Consider the following 7,673-nt stretch of genomic DNA (forward strand, 5'->3'; position numbering starts at 1 on the left):
AGTTCGGTTTTCATTGGAGGTTTTTGAAGATCAAGGGGATTAGAGAGAAGAGCTTCATGCTTCGGGTCGGGGAAGGAAAGATATAGAATTTGGATTTTTCTTCTTCGTAGAGTTTTGGGAAGACTAAGGCAATCGCTGCTGAAGTCAGTATTGTAATGGTGAATCGGGATTTTTAATGAAGTGGGTTTGAATACTCTTGACTGTTTTGTGAAATCGAGTTACATCTGTGATTGAAGGATTAAAAGGGTGTCTATAGGATTGAGTATGCGGAGTGAATGAAATTTATTGGGTTAATCTAACAAGACAGTCAGTGGATACAAGATCGCAAGTACAAAGTGGTATTGAAGATTAACAGTTTGGGTTGTTCGGGGTTCTCTGTAATGTCTAGAGACCTACCGGCTGGGGCAAAAAGGACTTTGACAAGCAGTCGAAGAGCATCCGTATAGATTTACGATACATTGTTGCAGTCGTTTATATTCCAGCAGTCAAAACTGATAGACTGCTTGACTATCGGCGAATCTCCATACTACCTTCTATAGCCAGATGCCCGGCATGTTCTCAAGCAAGAAAGCACGTAATATGACAACGTTCCCTGAAACGGCACAGAGAACAGGACAGCCTGAAACAAAATCAAAACTCCATAATCGGAACCACATTGAGTCGCCCGACCAGTTTAGGTCTCATATTGGATAAGAGGACCCGGATTGGATTCTTAAAATTGGATTCAATTCGCTCTTCAAACTAGGCTCACCTATCGTGTGAATTGGTCCTTTTCCTTCATGTTGACTCCCGTTATTGGAATCGAACGAAGCATTTCAGTATGCCCCGGCTGACTGTAACGAGGTGACTGAACCTAGCCTCTCAGTATTTGCACTGGAATTGGTGGTTGCTCCCAATATTCGAGGTAACTGAACATTAATAAAATTCCTCTTCCTTTATATTTTCATAGTATACTCGTGTTACAACACGACAACGGAAGCAACAACAACTCGATAACTAGATAGTGACTCAAACAACTTTGTGGTATGTCAATCAAGTACAGACGAATAATAGATTTGGTTGGAATGGAAATCGAGCAAATAAACAAAACAAGAATTATTCCAATTTTCTAAACTTTGAATTTCACCAAGAAGGTGTATCCAATACTCACAGATTGGCGATGAACCAACCAAGATACCATCAATATCTATCCCTGACGAAGCCAATGCCAGAGTCTACAGTAACAATGGGTCAATCAGGATCCTTTACTCATCCGACATGGAACAGATCTAACCGTTATATACTAGTAGAGACACCCAATATCCCTGAAGGAGCTGGTAGGAGACCACTTCGTTGGTATTGTTATAGACAAATCGGACATTATGCAAGTGAATGTCCTAATCCAAGGGCTAGTGATGACTATGCTCCAATATGTGGAAATTGTAAGCAGTCTGGTCACACTTATTAGCAGTACAATGCGCCCTTTAATTATAATAATTGGGACCAGTAAATGCAAACAAGCCAATCGATGGAGGACAAAGGCCCTTTTCAACAAGACTCATCAGTACATCATGTCGAGGTGGTGAACACAGTGCTTACTAAAGGCCAACAAAAAGACAAGAATCGAATTCAAGACCTGGATGAACCAATCGAAGGAGAACAAGTAGCACCATCCATGGGGCTAAACTAACCAATATCAGTATTGAGACGTATCCCAATATTGAGACGTCAACAAACTGAGGAATCCAATTTGGTTCCACGTGCCAATTCACCGAGACTATCAAGAACGAACCCAACTGACCAACTACCAATACCTGTACATCCCAATAAAAGATCTTACGCATTAAATGAACCTTTAGTAGTAGAAAAGTTGGCGAAGTTATCAGCGATAATTCCAATCGCCAGGAAGGAATTCCTGTCGAACAAAGTAAAATCGAAACCAATGAAATGTAAAAGAGCATTGGAAATTACTCTCAATATGGAACCCTACGACATTCTGAAGGATTTGGATGTTATTCAGCCTTCAATTACAATGAAGCAACTTTTGGCTATAGCACTACAATGTCCATCTACATTGAATTCAGCATTAATACGACGAAGATCTTGCACTAAAGAAATTTATGAAGTTAGCTTGAACCTAGATCCGGGAGCACCAACAATCGATGTATCAATGGATGATGTTTTAATTCTAGGGATACAAGTCGATGGTGGCTCCAGTGTGAATTTAATGAACACGGATACAATAGAGGACTTGGATCTAAAGCAATTGCTACCTACGACATTGGTCTTGCGAATGGCAGATCATAGTCGGGTAAAGCCAATGGAAATTTTACGAAATATTGCCACTGTAATTACGAGATTGACATACAAAATTGATTATATTGTATTTTGATTACAGAGTTCTACGTTATTGTATTCCATTTTATTGGGCAGACCTTGGCTTTATCAAGCCAAAGCTAAGAACAATTGGGGCCGAGGCACATTGACAATTGAAAAAGGCGAGGACCAGATTGTTCTACAGATGTACCAGATACAATATCATGGAGAATCTCAATTGCCAGAATTAGAATTTACATCGAACAACGAGAGTCAATCGATTAAGAAAGATGCTGATGCTATAGGTTCACTGCAATTTGAGGTAGGACAAAATACTTCAAGAACAAAGGTATGAGTCTATCAATGTGGAGGTCTCGGCGAATATTTACTGCATCAGGAGGATGCGACTAACTCAGATCATGCTATTACCAAATGGATGAACAATTCCACAGTCAATAGAGTTAGCACATTGGAACTAGATTTGGGTGGTTTTCATATGTCGAATAATACAAGATATTCAGATCAAGAGAAGACAATTAAATCAGAGATTGTTGAAGACCTTGTGTATCAATCCATTAATCTGGGCACCAACGAAACACCACAGCTAATTAAAATATATGCCGATATTATAGGTACAGAATTGGATGCATGAAAACAGTTTTTTGTCCATCACAAATTTACCTTTGCATGGTCGTATGTGGATTTGAAAGGGATTCTAGTTGACGTGTGTGAGGACCAGATTATTTTGGAGGAGGGTATTACGCCAGTTCGTCAAAGACAATATCGGCTTAATCCAAAATATTTCCTTTTAGTGAAAGAAGAATTGGATAAACTTTTCGACGTGGATTTTATTTACCTTGTTCCACATAGTACATGGATGTCACCAATCGTGATGGTGTCAAAGATAAATGGAAAAATCAGAATATGTCAAGATTTTTGAAAGTTAAATGCGGCCACCTAGAAAGATTACTTTCCATTACCTTTCACAGATAGTATGGGTAACATATTATCATTATCATCAAGTAGTAAAAGAATAGGAGTGGAGCACCAATTAAAGTCATTCTGTGGTGTTGTTTTGGGTTGGCTAGAGTGCCATTTTCTTATATTTCTTGTGTTTTTGAGAGTAGTAGTTTTAGTTAAGCGTTAATAGTGAGGAGTCAGTCACAAGTATCGATTGAAGATATTTCAGAATGGATGAGTCAGCAGCAACAACTGGAAGCTAAAGATGCCAAAATCTTCCAATTGGAAGCTCAAGTTTGAAAATTGGGAGCGTATAATGAAGATTTAATAGCTCAATTAAGGGCAAAGATTCAAGACAAGTCGAAGGAAGAAGATATAGTGTTGGAACAACACTAAATGGCGCCAGCACCAGAAATCAAAGAGATTGAACAATCCAGTTAAAAAAAAAAAAAAAAAAAAAAAAAAAAAAAAGATTGATTTTTGTTTATCAATACTGTGTTTGTGAGGATACTGCACAGATAGGAGTGAGGCTATGTAGAATAGATATTAATTTTTTTTTAAAAGATATTAATAAAATATATTAATAGTCCATATAATAGAAAATTCAAGAGGACGGATGAGTGATTTAGTTCTTAAAAGCGATTAATTACAAAATTACGGTTAGAATCTAGAAAATCAGAGGAAAGTATATAAGAATTGTAGAAGTTAATTAAGGTGCCATCGTTGTGATAGTTGTGAGCTGAGATAAGCTTGGTGCTACATCTTTTCTTTTATTTTTTATTTTCTTTGAATAAGAGGATTGAGAGTTTCTGAATATTGTAAAGTGAATTATGGAATGGAAATGCGATTGATATTATTTGAGAAGAAAAAAGATTGAATGCTGAAATTTGATTGTAATTCAGGAGAGAGAATGAGTCTGTGTTTGTGTGAAACACCGTAATGTGAATGGCAGTTTTGTGTGAAGAATTCCAGTGATTGGAATGAGGGTAATTGTGTGTTGAAAGCTCTGAGGGCACAGTATTACAGTTGGAGATTATGAGGGTGAATATATTGGTAGAAATAGCAGTTATTGGTATGACTGAATTGCTGTAAGGAAGAGATCGATAAGGTGAAGGAGGAGATTATAGTTTTCTTGTGTGTTCAGATATTAGAAATAGAGACAATACATTCAGGAGGTAATTGATTGTGTGACCTTAACGTGAACGCTTAAGCAACTAGTCATTCTCCATGTTCGAATCCCCATATATGGATTTATTTTCATTAGATTAATTTGGAATAAGTAAAACGAGCAATCACATGTGTAAATTGAAGAAATCCTTGTATGGATTGAAACAATCACCAATAGCATGGTACCAACAAATTGACACCTTTTTTGTCAATGAAGGATTTGTGAGGAGTGAAGTTGATCATTCATTGTACGTGATGCAATCTAGAGAGTTCTTGTTGATTGTAATCCTTTATCTTGATGATTTGATCATCTTGGCTAACAATATGGAAAATATGATTTGAATAAAGGCCAAATTAGAGAAGGAATATGAGATGAGTGATTTGGGAGAGTTGCACTATTGCTTGGAAGTGGAATTTTTAAGAGATCGTGATAACAAGACCATTACAATGAGCCAAACCAAGTACATTGAAGAAGTATTGAAACGATTCAACATGGAGGAGTGCAAGCCTATTAGAACACCCTAGGAGGCAAATTTGAAGTTGATGAAGCTCACGGATGAGGACTTTGTATAAATTGAAGGTGAGATGCAAAGTGTTCTATACAAGACAGCAGTAGATTCACTCATGTATGCAATAGTAGCCACAAGAGTGAATCTTGCATATAAGGTGAGTGTTGTAAGCCAACACATGTCTAAGGCTGGACCAATGCATTAGAAAATGCTAAAGAGGATATTGAAGTACTTAAAAGGTACAAAAGACTTCAAATTGTGCCTTGGTAGTAAGAATATTGACTTGCAAGGTTATTGTGATGCGGATTGAGCTTGAGATGCAAATGATAGAAGATCCACAATAGGATATGTGTTCTTCATTGGAGTGGGAGCCACTTCATAGAATTGCAAGAGACAACCTATCATTACAAGATCAATGATGGAAGCAAAGTACATGGCAGCAAGTCATTGTGCAATAGAAGCATGTTGGATAAGACAACTCTTAGAAGACATTGGTCTAGTGCAATTAGAAGCAATTCTAATTATGTGTGACAATCAAGAATGTCTTGTATTTGCCAAAAATCCAAAACACCACTCAAGGACCAAGCACATTGATGTTCAATATCATTTCATATGAGAGAAGATTGAAGATGGAATAATAGGTATGAAGTATTGTGCTACAAATGACATGCTTGTTGATGTGCTTACAAAGGCATTAGTGAAGGATAGATATCATGACTTGATTCAGAGATTAGGATTAAAAGCCTTTTGAATATTAGCAAAGTGGGAGTGTTGAAGATCAGCAAGTACTTGCTTAGTTACAATCACATAGAGATTAAGCATAGTATGTTACTAATAGTAAAAAGGCAGCAAAGAGTTAAAGTAAGTTATTGTGGTGGCATCAAAGGTTTAGTTGGATGAAGTAAAAATGGATGTAATATCAAAAAGATGGAAGTTGCCTTGTTGGTGAGCAAACCACCACCTATAAGTAAAGAGTGTTGGAAGTAAGAATCATCTTTCTCTTTACTTCTTTTAGACTACAATCCTTACTGATACTAAGTGTTTGTAGTTTTTAGACTTCTTTTCTTCAATAAGATTCACTTTGTTGTTCCACAATCACATATTATGTACCACATTCAATAATACCAATCTTAAATTGTATATCATATGGTGTTGTATTACAATTGGATATTTTGGAGTATTGCATCTTAATTTATTCTCTCCTCCCTTCTCTCCTAGGGCCGTCTTAAGGCTTCAATAAATTGATCAAAATGGTGTTGATTTTAACATCCGCATAAAGATTATTTTAGTTAAATTTGCTATTATATTCTTTGTTTTGTTATTTTTTTCAAGTGATAGTCTCAAGACGATTTTTGACCTCTTTTATTTTTATTTAAGCAAGAAGGTAATTATATTGTGCAATATAGCACATGTAGCTCATGAAAAAGTATTCACTGATATTGTACAAATTGCACTCTTGCCTAAAATAATATAACTTCTTGGTAAGTGTATTATAAACAATCTTTTTTAAATTAATCTCTTTGCTTTGTTTGGCCAATAGATAGATATCTACTATAATTTTGGACATGAAATTCACTTGTTTGGAAAAAAATACAAATGCAAGGACCCTACAAATACATGTGTATTTTTAGTGGGATTTAACAAAGCTTGATGGTGGTAGTAGTATTATATCCTTTGCTTATCTTGGTCTTTAAATTGAGAATGCTCATGTAATTTGAATGTAACCAATAACAATTGGACCAATAGCTTACTACTTTGTAGAGCGTAAGTTCAAATATGGCATGGAGATATTTCACGTTTGATGAAATGTCTTGACTTTTTACGATGCTAAAATATTATTTTTTGCTCAAATTATAGTATCAAGATAGAAAAAGTTTGCCTCAAGAAAGCATAGGACTTTGGTTGTCATTAATTACTCAATCCAATCTTAAGATAAGAAAGCACCAAATTTATATATAAAATTGATTCTATAGGGGCAATTACATCAATATATAAGCCCTAAGTATCCAAGAATATCTAAAATGTGATAAAAGTATTCTTAAATCTTATATATCCTTAAAAAAAAATTCCTCTAAACTTCAAGAAATCATATTTCACAATCAAATCATGCAAATAGATTCAAATTTTACATGAAGTAGTAATATACTTGAAACAACTATTGAAGCAAATTTTAATTGAAAATTTGTTACAAATCTTGAAATATCATCAAAATTCTAATAATAACTTCAAATCCTTATTTACATTCATCTCAATGAAAATTTCTTTATATCTCATAAATTAATTATTTAAATACTATAAAAAATAGTATGTAATTTTTTAGCCTAATAATTCATAATTTTGGAAATTTTGAATTAAAAAAATTATCCAAAAATTTAAGATATGGCTCCAATCATTATTATTAACAAAATGATTTACTTACTACCTTTAAATTACTTTTGCTGTTTTCAATTCTTTATAAATCCTTCATACAAAATTCAAATGTAATAATTCTTTTATAAAAGATGTAGGTCTTCAAATTGCTCTTGCAATTGTATCTCTCGATCTCCAAAAGATATTGTAAAATCCCTTGTATCCTCAAAAGAATAATAATATATCTTAAAAGATCTCTTAACTTCAAATGGCTATAAATTCTTTATTCTAATTCCAAATCCTCTATATTTTATATAAAAATTATATTCTAAATTTTAAAACTTATAATCCTTACTTTTGATTCTCAAATTCTCTTTTTGAAGTTTCCAAAAT

This window comes from Physcomitrium patens, chromosome 1 (genome assembly GCF_059467195.1).
Source record: "Physcomitrium patens ecotype Gransden chromosome 1, ASM5946719v1, whole genome shotgun sequence".
Taxonomy (NCBI): domain Eukaryota; kingdom Viridiplantae; phylum Streptophyta; class Bryopsida; order Funariales; family Funariaceae; genus Physcomitrium; species Physcomitrium patens.